Consider the following 14,108-nt stretch of genomic DNA (forward strand, 5'->3'; position numbering starts at 1 on the left):
GAAGGGTCGATAACCAGAGGGCACAGATTTAAGGTGATTGGCAAAAGAACCAGAGACGACATGAGGAAAAGCTTAGTTATGCAACGAGTGGTTAGGATTTGGAAAGCACTGCCTGATAGGGTGGTGGATACAGATTTGATAGTAGCCTTCAAAAGGGAATTGGATAAATACTTGAAGGAGAAAAAAATTTCAGGTATATCGGGGAAGAGCGGGGGAGTGGGACTAACTGGATTGCTCTTCGAAAGAGCCGGCGCAGACTCGATGGGCCGAATGGCCGCCTCCTGTGCTGTACTATTCTATGATTCTATGACTCTACTCGGCTAGAAATAGATTTTCTCTTTCATGGATAGTGCTATCTTAAGGAACATAGGAACAGGAGTTGGCTATTCAGCGCCTCGCGCCTGTTCCACCATTCAATTAGATTGTGGCTGACCTGGTTCTTAACTCTATCTATTTGCCTTGGTTTTGTAAACTGTAATACCCTTGCCTGACACAAGATGAAGTGGGACAGCATTCATTGGAGCCGTTCTTGTTCTCTTTCTTGCACACAGTGGATGCTGCCTGAGTGACTCTTGAACCCTGTACGATAATAGAGTACCTGATTGAAGCAGCTCTCCAGCAATGTTTTTCACTTGGATATATTAGTCATAAATACAAAACAAAAAAATTGATCTGAAAAAAATAGCCTATATTTATCATGTAGATTATTTGTCTACCTCCAGTTACGTGCTGTTCCTTCTCACTGTATCCTCACTGTGAAACCAACAGTCATCACACCATCTCTTACTGAAGAAATGCCGTGGGATTCTAGTTCAGGCACAAATGCTTAACATGTCCCTATGAAAATCCTCCCTCTGCCATGTTACCAGACAGTCATTTTAAGTAGATGAATGCCTCCAGTAAAAAGCAGGGAGAGATCTTCCGAACAAATCCATTAAACTTTTGTATCTCGTGGTTTAATTTTAAAGGCCATTCTTTCGCAAGCTTTGTTACATGAAACAAGAAAACTTTATCTACAACATCACAATTTTCTGCCTCGGCATTGCTTCCCATTGTTGCTATTGTTGGAAGGCGAGGAGGGGGCCTCAACCCATGGGTTGTTATTCTGCAGTTACTTTATTACCTTTCCTTTTAATACGCCAGCACATCTCTCAATCTATACCTTCCTCTCAGTTAGGCACAGGAGTCAGGGGTGGGTGTGGCTAAATGCAACTGTTACTCGTCACAGAAGTGGTTTCACTGAGGCCGGGCCAACACTACAGATATTGAAATGATGGTTAGAAAAATAGACAAATTCTGAACAAACCAAAAAACAACAATTATTCAATTTTTTGCCTTCCTGTTCCTTCACCGCTTCTTACGTACTAGAGGTACAATTTTCTGAACAAAATTAATACAAATTATAATAGTTTAACAGGGACAAAGATATATAATACTGACAGATATTGAATACACACATGTTCCCTTGAGGTAGAGGGTTATATTGAGGACCAACAATCCAAAACATTAGAAAAGATCAAACTAACGTTCCTTCTTTCCCAAACATCTCTGCAACAATATTTAGAGTTATCAAAGAGCTCCTTAGATACCATGTCGAGTTTCTGTTTTCTTTTACCAGAACTCCCCTCCTAACTCAAATAATCATTCCAAAATGTCTCTCATTTCAATTAATCCCTTTCCTGTTGCTCATGTTTTTGTTTGCTCTCTAATTAACACAGCGATGCCGTTAAATGAAGGGGGATGCTGCCATCCTGATCATTCAGAACATATAAAACAACACACAGCCATTGCCACGTTTCAAAGTGCAAAGTTTCACCCCTCGCACTTGTCGGAAATTTCCCTGTGGGGTGGGGGGGGGTTCTCCAGATCAGCCGCCGTCACTTCAGCGGAAGACCAGCGGGAACCCTGGTTAGGTGGTTTATCTGGGGTTTCTGCTGAAGTTACAGCGGCTGATCGGGACAACCACTCAAGGGAATTCCTGGCAACTATATACACACAAAGGCTCAGCCTGTACACCAGATAGTGCTGTTCCAGGAATTGGCATTTGAGCTGGCAGTTTGACGTGGTTTCCACCACTTCACTTAGCCATTACTTCTTACATAGAATGTATAGCACAGAAGCAGGACATTCGACCCCACTAGTCCATGCTGGTGTTTATTGTTAAGTATGTGTATTGTATTGAACAATTAACACAAAGACTTAAACGTATAACTCAAACAGGTCTTTACTGGTTGGAGGTAGGGACTGCACGTAGGTCTTTACTTCATGCCCACAGGCGGGAACTGAGGGGAGATCAGTACCCACAGTACTATTTATACCCCTATGGCCAGGAGTGGTACTGCGTATCACTACGCCCTACAAGTAGTGCAGTCCTGTCCATAGGTTCAAAGTAGCACACATATTACATACACAACATTCCTCCCTTCTTAGCTTTACAGTCATCTCCCCATTTAACATAACGTAATAACATATATACATATATAACTTCAGGTTTACATAACAGAATAACATAGATACATAGATAACTTCATGTCAAAACAGATCACAGATTCAGTCTCTGCGGAAAACAGTTCACAGATTCAATCTCTGTGGTGTAGTCGGTTCACATTGCTGGAGTGACTCATTCAATAGTCCTTCCATGGATTTAACAGTTTGAACTTCCGAACTGAATTGGCTCCTTTCGGAGGGACCACGTGTGTGATCTGGTAGAGGTAATAATGGTTCAGATGGGTCATCTTCTGTTTCGACTTTTCCTTTTCTGCTTCTTGGAGACTCTCTGGGCTCCACTGTCAGCTGCCAGCTGCATGCGCAGTTCCTCCTTCTCTTCCTCCTTTTTCCGTAGTAGAGCCACCTTCTCCCGATGTTCCGTAGACTTTCGGTGCTCCTCCATGATTTCTGTATGGTGGGAGTCGAAGTTGCAAGTTGGGCAGGACAGGACATAGTAATATTCGGTGTTGTCCTGATCTAGGCCAGCGAGAGGGTCTTCTATTTCCTCCATACCCAGCTGGGCGTTAGCCAGCTTTTGTTCCAAGTCCAGACATCTTTCCTGAAGAGACTTCTTCATGCGTACCTCTTCATCCAGCTTTTTCTGGGCTTTCAGCGAGTCGTTTACTAATGACCTCATTTGAGATTTTACTACTTCAACTTCTTTTGGAGATTGATTGATCGGACTATTCAATCCCTCTACCGGAGCAGCTGTTTCAGCGGTCTGTTGTTCTACGTTGATGTGAGTCAGCGTACTTTTGGCATCCAAGGGCTGCTCTGTTGCAGTCATCTCAGTCTGTGTTGCCACCTCAGCTCTTCCAATAACCTTTGAGAGCTCCGAACCCCTTTCGTTTGAATATTGAAGTTCATGTTCAAGTTTTTCCCATTTCAGAGTCCTGTCCTTCAGCATATGCAGGAGTTGGCTGACCGTTAACTCCTCTGACATCAGACGTTTTGTGTGCTCCTGCTCCATTTTCTCCATCAGCTGCTTCTGTTGTCTTTCCAGATTCTCCAACTCTATATCCAAGAACTCTTTCGTTGCATTCAACTCTTGCTCAAAACGGCGAAGCATTTGTTCTAATTGCTGTTGTAGTTTGAAATGGAGTTGAGTTCGAGCCCGGTGTCCCTCAGAAATGGGCACATCAGTAGACTTGCCAGACTCAGAATCCACAGTTAAACTATGTTGTTGTTGCTCAGTGGAATTCTGTGCTGAAACTTTGTCTTTTGCACCTGAGTTGGGCTTACCATCATCCGTTCCAGAGTCTGGGCCGACTATCTTCACCGAGTTCTCACTCGTTATTGTTTGTAGGAAATACCAGTCCATATTCATTTTCCTAATCCACTCCCGTCCTAGTAGTGGAGGACCTCCTTCAGATATCACATATAAGTCCATTATTTGACTGTCTTCGCCCTTGTGGACCACTGCAACCTTTATTTTCCCGATGGGGTACACTCTTTGCCCCGTGTATGTTTTCAATATAATCCCCGTATCCTGTAGGGGAATATGTTGGAATAACTTTCCGTAATCTTTCTTATTTATGACCGTCAATGCCGATCCAGTGTCCAATTCCAGTTTTACTTGGACTCCTTCTATCTGAAGAGTGACCCAAATTGTCTGGAGGTCTGCACCCTTACCAGCGTTGAGTACTCTTAAGCTAGCCAGTTCATTACTGCTAGCGTCTGAATCGGACTCCTGTTCGGTCACCTTGTGTACCTTTGCGTATTTTCCTTGCGGTGACTTCTTGTTGCTGGTCTTCTTCCCTGACCTGCATAATCTAGCTATATGTCCAAGCCTACCACAAGTTCTACATTCTTGGTTTTTAAGCCAACACTGGTTCTGATCATGCGTTGTCTTTCCACAACGATAACATTTGCCAGAACTCACACCCAATTTGTGTGCACTGAGCTCCGGTGACCGTAGCTGCATTACTGCCGTGCCTCTCGCTGCGGCTTCGTGTGCTGCTGCCATAGTGACCGCCTTCTCAAGCGTCAGCTCATTCTCCTCGAGCAGTCGCTTTTGTGTATCCTGTTTAAATAAACCACACACAAATTTGTCTCGTAGTGCATCTGTCAGTCCCGTTCCAAACTGGCAATATTTCGCTAATTTACGCAATTCCAGCAAATATTCAGCATTGCTTTCATGCTGTAGCTGCCTTCTGTCATAAAATTTAAATCGTTCCGCTAGCATCAGCGGCGTGGGGTTTAGATGATCTTTCAGGACAGTAACAATCTCATCGAACGTCTTATCCGCCGGTTCATCTGGTGATAACAGGTGTTTCAATTGCCCGTATGTCTTCGCACCCATTAAATTTAATAATGTTAGAGCTTTATCTTGGTCACGAATTTTATTGGCCTTACAATAATTTTTTACTCTTTCAACATATATGGCCCAATCTTCGAGGTCACTATCAAAGGTACTAATATTCCCGTGTTTAGGCATTGTAGATTTGCAATTTCTCAGATTTTATTTTCTTTACTTGTTATCAAAGATGGCGGCTTCCCGCTCTTGCCGTCGTCCTCCGCCCACAAAATGGCGGTTTTCCCGTGCTTGGCGGTCTTCACCCGTCCCCCGACGCCGTCTCCTTTCAGCCCCCGAGTGCGGCCCTTATCTTCTGTGCGATCGATAGCCCGCGCTGTGCACCGCGGCTCTCGCACCTTGAGCTTCTGCAGCCGCCGCGCCTTTCAGTCCGAGTGCGGCCCTTATCTTTGGTCCCGATCGCTGGCCCGCGCTGCGCCTCGCACTTGAAGCGGCTCCCGGCCTCTGGCTCACCCGCTCGCGCGGCTCTTGCTCGCTCCCTCCCGGGTTCTGGCTTACCCACGAGGTTATGGAGGCTTCAGGGTCCTAATGCCTGTCGCTTCCAGTCGCTGGAAGCTGTCAGGATTTCTGCTGCCCTTCAGTTTTGAGTGGGGTGTTGAGGATTGAAACCTCTCTTCAACGTCCTGTCTTTGGACGAAGCCGCCGTGGAATAACTGCCGCAGGGTTCGAACCGACTCGTCGCCAGTGTTAAGTATGTGTATTGTATTGAACAATTAACACAAAGACTTAAACGTATAACTCAAACAGGTCTTTACTGGTTGGAGGTAGGGACTGCACGTAGGTCTTTACTTCATGCCCACAGGCGGGAACTGAGGGGAGATCAGTACCCACAGTACTATTTATACCCCTATGGCCAGGAGTGGTACTGCGTATCACTACGCCCTACAAGTAGTGCAGTCCTGTCCATAGGTTCAAAGTAGCACACATATTACATACACAACATTTATGAACCACACCAGCCTCCTCCCACCCGACTTCATCTAACCATATCACCAAATCCTTCTATTCCTTTCTCCCTCATGTGCTTATCCAGCTTTCCCTTTAATGCATCTGTGCTATTCGCCTCAACCACTCCCTGTGGTAGCTAGTGCCATGTTCTAACAGCTACAGAAAATGCTGGAAAAACTCAGCAGGCCAGGCAACATCCGTGGAGAGAAAATAGAGTCAACGTTTCGGGTCAAAACCCTTTGTCAAGGCTGGTCTTGACAAAGGGTTTTGACCCGAAACGTTGATTCTATTTTCTCTCCACGGATGTTGCCTGACCTGCTGAGTTATTCCAATATTTTCTGTTGTTATTTTGGATTTCCAGCATCTGCAGTATTTTCCTATCGTACTAATGTTCTAACAGCTCTCTGGGCAAAGAAGTTTCTCCTGAATTTCTTATTGGATTTATTAGTGACTATCTTATATTGGTGTCCTCTAGTTTTGGACTCCTCCACTGGTGGAAACATCTTCTCTGTGTCCACCCTATCGAACCCCTTCATAATATGAGGTCACCCCTCAGCCTTCCCTTTACTGGAGAAAAGAGACCCAGCCTGTTCAGCCTTTCCTGATAGTTATAACTATTCTTGATTGATTTTGTCTTCCTTCCTACTCTTTTCAGCCCTGGTGGTGTTCTACACTATGGGTCTTGGCTCTTCATCTAGGTTCATCAATGTTAAACCAAAACAATAGACCACTAATAAATCAGCAGGCGTTTGACTGTCTAAATATTTTCACTGTTGTCAGTAGAGGCGAATCCCAGCCTTGGCTGATGACAGATTCTCTGCTGGTACTGTTCGTAACTGGCCCCAGGGCAAAACTGTGCCATCAGTATAATGACACTCTTTAAACACGAGGCAAATATAATGGATGAAATGGTAAACAATTCTTTTTTAGTCTTTAACAATTTACACAGCAATTGCATTTAATGATTAAAATCATTTAGAACCATGAAAGGCTGTCAAAGGATGTGGCATCGTTGGTTTTCATTCCCCCCCACCCCGCCCTACAGTATTACTGAATGATTGCTTTTCCTTTGGTTGTTTTGAATGCGTCACTTGCAAGTCTTACGCTCTCTATCTCCCACAAAATAATGGATTTTGTGCTGTCAAAGCAAAATGGATCTGGAAAGATAATGAAAGATCAGAGTTAGAATCAGCATTGGAGAGCGCTAATCCTGGCACCTAGCCCCTGGATCCCGCAGTCCGCTGCTCATTTAGTCATCTGGCAACGTGAGAGTGTCGGGACGGTAGAGGCATCCTCCAGACTCAGCAATTCCAGCCTTTCTACTGTCAACATTTCACATAAACTCAGCCTGTAATTGCAGACAGCCATTGGTGTTTGCATTTCTTACATACGACACCCTGTCAATTTGTTGGAAAAGAAGGGATAGAGTCTGCAGGAAGAGATATTAAGTTTGGAAGGGACAGTTATTAAATGCAGAAAATCATCCTTCTGGTAATGCTCTGCCCTTGTTTTGCTGTCTTAATAAATTCCTCGTTGCGTCTTCCATTTCACTGAAGTTCAGCTCAACAACTTTGATATGTGTTACTCTTGAACCCTGGGTTGCATTTCTGAACTCCCAACACTGGCCCGCATCTTGCTGTAAAAGTAACGGGGAGTTCATGATGTACGCCGTTATTATGGCACAAATCGGCAGCAGGTTCAGGTTTCAGGCCAAGGTGAGATATGCCGTGAGTTGCGAATCGCCATAACCTGCCGGTCGATTTACGCTGCAACACCGTTTGCCTCGCTCAAATGGCAGCTCGACCAAACAACAGCAACTTGTGTTTATATAGCTCCTTTACCGTAGTAACTCATCCCAAGGAGCTTCTTCTTCTTCTTAGGCAGTCACTCGGAACCGAGGATGACTTGCTTCCACATTAAAAATGAGTTCGCAGGTGACTGATGAGTCCAATGCGGGACCTGCAGTCTCTGTCACAGGTGGGGCAGACGGTGGTTGAAGGGGCGGGTGGGTGGGGTGTTTGGGGTGACGTGCGCTCCTTGCGCTGCCTGCGCTTGGCTTCCGCTTGCTCCCGGCGAAGAGACAGGAGGGGCTCGATTTTCATCGGGCCGTTGAGGCGGGATTGGAGGCATGTGGGGGGTTAAAATTGCAAAAACTGGCGGGCAGGCCCAACCCCGCCTCCAAGCAATTTTAATGAAGTCGTGTCTACTGGTCCCGTCTCCGTCCCGCCTCCAAGAGGCGGGATAGGCCGTTAAGGCCCTTAACAAGCACTAAATTGCCTCTATAATGCAATTTTGATAGGCTTTGGTGATTTTAACCCTTTTCCGACGTGAAGCACGCCTGTTCTGAAACACGACGGTGAAACCTGGCGGGAGCACAATTGGATTGCTGACTATTAGCTGCAGCTCCACCATTAAATAGGATAGTTGATCAGCCATCATTTGCAGGTGGCAGGTCTGGGGAACTTTTAGAAGGCATAACCACAGCTGTGGAAGTTTGGAGCCTAACACCCATCTCCAGTGTGACCTCCTGGGAAACCCCTTTCGCCACCTTCACTGAGTGCTTCCTCAACTGAGGCATATACCAAGTAATCCTAAGCCCTCAATGTGGAAGTCCCATTAGCGAACTGACACATGCCACAACTACAGCAATAGCCATCAGATTTTTTATTTACAGTAATCATCTGATGGCTTTTTAACATAAAACATCAAATTTCACCCAAGTGACTACCCTTGTGACTATTTGTGCAGTATCTTTCTCTTACGCGTGCTCCTACGTGGTGCTTCCCCTGTGGCTTCAGCAGATGTGGAGGCCCCTTGCTCACTTTCTTGCTGCTCCTGTCTCGACACCTTTGGCGGGCGTCCTCTGAGGTTGCGAACCTGTGAGGGCTCGGCAACAGTCTGCTGCTCCTGCGGCTGTGCAGGGGTTGAGACGCCGATCTCAGTTGGGTGTGGACTCTGGTGGGGCTCTGACCGAGGGCTCTGCAGTGGCATGGAAGTGTGAGCGCTTGGAGCGGAGCCCCCACTTCCTTGATGTCTGCCACCAACTTCCCTCTCATGGGTCAGGTCCCCCTCAGCGCTTGCAAGTGGCTGGAGAGCACCTTGCTGCACAATCAGGGGGGCCATGGGGACCCGTATCTGCACTGGCAGTCCTACTCAGAAGGACTTCCATGAAGGTCTGGTTTCTCTGTTCACTAGATGACAATCGCTCCTCCAGAGATGTCATTCTATTCAGAACACTCACCATGTTTTCTGCACTCTGGCGACTTATCACCTCCATGGACGTTGCCATCCTTTCCATGGTGATGCATTTATGCACCATTGACTCCACAAAGGCTCTGCTCATGTTCGCAATGGACTCCTCCATTCGCACCACACTTGCAGCGACCCTGGAGACAAAACCTGCCAGAGACTCCTGCATCTGTTCCTGGAGTTCCAGCACTACTGATCTTATGGATGGGCCCAGAGGCAGAGGGCCGACATGCAGCTGAGCCGAGCTGGCAGGGTCCTGCGCCCTCTGACTAGGACTCTCCACTGCTGTCCCTGTCTCCACAATCTGCTGATGCTCACTTGTGAGCTGTGATACACCAGCTGACAGCACTACTCTATCTCGCGATGGTCCCACCGAGGTGTGAGTGTCTGCGCTGGTGCTGGGTATGCTGAATTCTGCTGACGCTGCACCCTCAGAGGTTGCAGCTTCCTCTGAGGAGTCTGAATGCTCAGGCTCTTCCTCCTGGCTAGTGGGGATGGATGCTTGCGATGGTCCTGTGGGGGAGTAAAGGAAAGAGTCAGAGATGTGATGCCAAGGTTACACGCACATTGCATATTGCAGATGATCATAAGTCCATCTGTTAGAGCTTCAGAATCATTATCAGCAACTCATACAATGTCATTGAGAGAGATGGAAAACTACTCTGTCACCAGCTTGCTGTGATGCGCCCGTCTGTCCGTCCCCCACTTGCGCATCGTCCTCCACTCCCACAATCTCCAGGACTGCATCCTCCCAGGGGCTGAGGTGGGCTACTGAGGGTGGCCCTCCTCCTGTCCTCGTTCTTTCTCTCTTATTGTGAGCTCTCTTTTCCTGCAATGAGGGAGACAAGTGGAAGTTGAGTTAGAATGAAGGAGTGAGTGTAGAGAATCCATAGCATAGATGCTTAGAAGGTGACAAAGATGGAGTGAGGTGGCAAGACCAAGGACCCCGCCTGTGTGTTGTCAGTTGTTTTCATAGCATCACAGTGATAGGGAGTGTGAGGGCTGCATAGTTGAATAGTTAGGAGAATGTGACCATAGAGAGAAAGGGAATGGGTAAGGGTGCATGGATGTCAGTGTCAAGTGGGATGTGGAGGAAGAGATTGCTAAAGCTGAGTGCTGGTGAGGAAAGGCAATGGGGATCAGAATGAGGGTGATGGGAAATCCATACTCACTTTTCCAGTGCGCAGAAGGTCATGAAATCTCTTCCTGCACTGAAGCCAAGTTCTGCGGGTTACTGACAATGAGTTGACCTCCTCTGCCACCTGGGTCCACACAGCCTTGGTTTGCTGGGGACTCTTCTTCCTCCCTGAAGAAGGGAAGAGCACCTCTTTATGTGCTCTTGCTCCCTCTACTAAAGCCTGCAGGGAAACGTCATCGAACCTGGGAGCAGACCTAGGTCTCTGGCTGGCCATTCTTCCTCCAGGACCCTCTCACTGCAAAGGCCAAAAGGTTGGCAGTCTGCAGAAGAAGCAAGGCTTGTTGCAGACCTTAAATGCAGAAGCAATGATGACGTCATCGGAGGTGACTTTCAGACTGGAAAAACTCATTGGCCATGGGTTCCCACACGTTGGAACTCAATTGGCCGATTAAGTTAAAATCGCATCATTCTCCCACATCGATTTAGAATCGGGTGGCTAACACGAAATGCGGACTACACGACCCCAGCCCGCCCCTGAATCAAAATCCAGCCCGAGATGTTCGGCGTCTTCCCGGATGCTTCTCCTCCACTTTGTGCGGTCTTGGGCCAGGGATTCCCAGGTGTCGGTGGGGATGTTACACTTTTTCAAGGAGACTTTGAGGGTGTCTTTGAAGCGTTTCCTCTGCCCACCTGGGGCTCTCTTGCCGTGCCGGAGCTCCGAGTAGAGCAGTTGTTCCTCCATCGCCTTCTCCCAGTGGCTGAAGAGCTCCTCCCAGAGTCGCAATGCGGATTCCACCCACTAAGGGGCACAATAGACATGATCTTCACCGCACGTCAATTACAAGAGAAATGCAGGAAACAGCACCAACTGCTGTACATGGCCTTCTTTGATCTCACAAAAGCCTTCAACACTGTCAACCATGAGGGATTATGGAGTGTCCTCCTCAAATTCGGCTGCCCTCAAAAGTTTGTCACCATCCTCCGCCTGCTTCACGACGACATGCAAGCCGTGATCCTGACCAACGGTTCCACCACAGACCCAATTAACGTACGGACCGGGGTCAAGCAAGGCTGTGTCATTGCACCAATGCTCTTCTCGATCTTCCTTGCTGCAATGCTCCATCTCACCCTCAGTAAGCTCCCCGCTGGAGTGGAGCTAATTTACAGAACAAACGGGAAACTGTTCAACCTCCGTCGCCTCCAGTCCAGATCCAAGGTCGTCCCATCCTCTGTCGTCGAATTACAGTATGCAGACGATGCTTGCGTCTGCGCTCACTTGGAGGTCGAACTCCAAACCATCGTCAACACCCTCACCGAAGCATACGAGAGCATGGGCCTTACACTAAACATCCGTAAGACAAAGGTCCTCTACCAACCTGCCTCCACCACACAGTACTGTCCCCCGACTATCAAAATCCACAACAAGGCCTTGGACAATGTGGACCACTTTCCATACCTCGAGAGCCTACTGTCAACAAGGGCAGATGTCGAAGACGAAGTCCAACACCACCTTCAGTGTGCCAGTGCAGCCTTCGGTCGCCTGAGGAAGAGAGTGTTTGAAGACCAGGACCTCAAACCCGGCACCAAGCTCATGGTCAAGAAGCCTCACAGGAGCATTATCGAACAAAATTTTGCAATGAACCACATGAAGAGATATTAGGGCTGATGACCAAAAGCTTTTTCAAAGAGGTAGGTTTTAAGGAGCGTCTTAAAGGAGGAAAGAGAGGTAGCGAGGCCGAGAGGTTTAGGCAGGTAATTCCAGCGCTTAATGCCTTGGCAACAGAAGGCACGGCCACCAATGGTTGAGCGATTATAATCTGGAATGCTCAAGAGGCCAGAATTAGAGGAGTGCAGATATCTCAGTGGGTTGTGGGGCTGGAGGAGATTACAGAGCTAGGGAGGGGTGAGGCCATGGAGGGATTTGAAAACAAGGATGAGAATTTTGAAATCGAGACATTGCTTAACCAGGAGCCAATGTAGCACAGTGAGCACAGGGGTGATGGGCGAATGGGACTTGGTGCAGGTTAGGACACGGGCGGCAGAGTTTTGGATGACCTCAAGTTTACGGAGGGTAGACCGTGGGAGGCCAGCCAGGAGTTCGTTGGAATAGTCAAGTCTAGAGATAGCAAAGACATGGATGAAGGTTTCAGCAGCAGATGAGATGAGTAGGACTTTGTGTGGTCGAGGAAAACCCAAACGGTTTGCTCTGTTCTTGTGTCAGGTACCAGTCAATGCCAAAAAGAAATTGAACACTGGACACAAATCAAAAGATAAAGACCCAAAATTATAATGTATATACCTTTAAGGGGGGAACTACTTTTTCCAGCTCATGTATACTGTAGTACCGACAGTGACCACACCTGTATATAGCACTGAGTAGTAATCTGTACACTTAGTTCCAGAGTGAGCCACGTTGAGTAAACACCTGTTGTACCGTTCTCCTGCAGTCTGTGTCTTACTACTGACGGACACAACATTGGTGACGAGGATGGGATTCTCATACATACCCTTGAAAGACACAAAAATTATTTTGAAGACGTACACGGGGCAAAAAGTCTACCCCAAAGGAAAAATAAGGGTGACCGTTATATATAACGGTAAGGAAACACCAAAACTAGACCTGTATGTATTGCAAGATGGAGGACCACCATTACTGGGACGTGAATGGATCCGGAAAATACAGCTGGATTGGCATTCCATACAGGCACTGACTGTGGCTGCCAAAAAGGATGACGACGTCACACCTGGGCGACTGTCAAAGATCCTAACCGACGCGCAAGAAGTGTTCCAGCAAGGACTCGGAACACTGAAAGGCATGACAGCAACAATTAAAATCGAAGAAAACGCAAGCCCAAAATTTTTTAAGGCCAGACCGGTACCTTATGCGATCCGCCCAGCCGTCGAAACAGAGCTGGAGAGTTTGGAACATTCAGGAGTACTGTCCAAGGTAGACTGGAGCGAGTGGGCTACACCCATCGTCCCTGTGATGAAAAAGTCGTTGAGCAGCACGCCTGGGGAACCAAGGAAGGTTTGCATCTGTGGGGACTTTAAGGTAACAGTGAACCCAGTCCTTCACACCGTGCAATATCCACTTCCGCGGATTGAAGATATTTTCGGCTCGCTATCTGGAGGTGTGTCTGTGTATAATAAGACACAGACTGCAGGAGAAATGGTACAACAGGTGTTTACTCAACGTGGCTCACAGTGGAACTGCCTGTACAGATTACTACTCAGTGCTATATACAGGTGTGGTCACTGCCGGTACTACAGTATACATGAGCTGTAAAAAGTAGTTCCCCCCCTTAAAGGTATATACATTACAATTCCTCCCCTTTTACATTCACAGTACCATAACACTCATTTAACAATTAAATATCAAACTAATTACAATTAACACTTTTAACATGCAACATTAGATGGAAATAGTCTATTTATATATTCAGTCTTTGGGGAGGCTTCCTGATCCTTTCTGGATAGTGCCTTTCCCGAGTGTCTTGCTCTTGGTGCGGAGGCGATTCTGGCCCCCTGTCGTCGGTTGGTTCATCAGCTTCCGATGCTACTGTTTCTGGGGTAGATGCGACCTGTACGTCGGGTTCATCACCAGGTACGTATGGGCGAGGCATGGGGTTGACTTGTTCCTGTGACTCTAGGATCTGGTCAGCATGGCGTCTCACGATGCTCTCCCCAATGTCCACTGTGTACATTAGTGGGCCCTGCCGTGTGCATATCATTCCTGGCTGCCATTTTTCTGTTCGGTAGTCGCGGGCCAAGACTGGTTGCCTTACATTGAAGCTGCTTGTTGGCTTCTCATGGATTTGCTGGAATTGCTTACTCTCAACATCTCTTCGTACGTTTGGTCTGAGCAAATCCAGGCGAGACCTTAACCTTCGGTTAAAGAACATCATGGCTGGGGCCTGGTTGGTGACTGCATGTGTCGCATTCTGGTAGGCGAATAGGAAATTGTCCACCTTG

The sequence above is a fragment of the Somniosus microcephalus genome, chromosome 15 (genome assembly GCF_052327205.1).
Source record: "Somniosus microcephalus isolate GS21.2 chromosome 15, FLI_Smic_1.0, whole genome shotgun sequence".
Taxonomy (NCBI): Eukaryota; Metazoa; Chordata; class Chondrichthyes; order Squaliformes; family Somniosidae; genus Somniosus; species Somniosus microcephalus.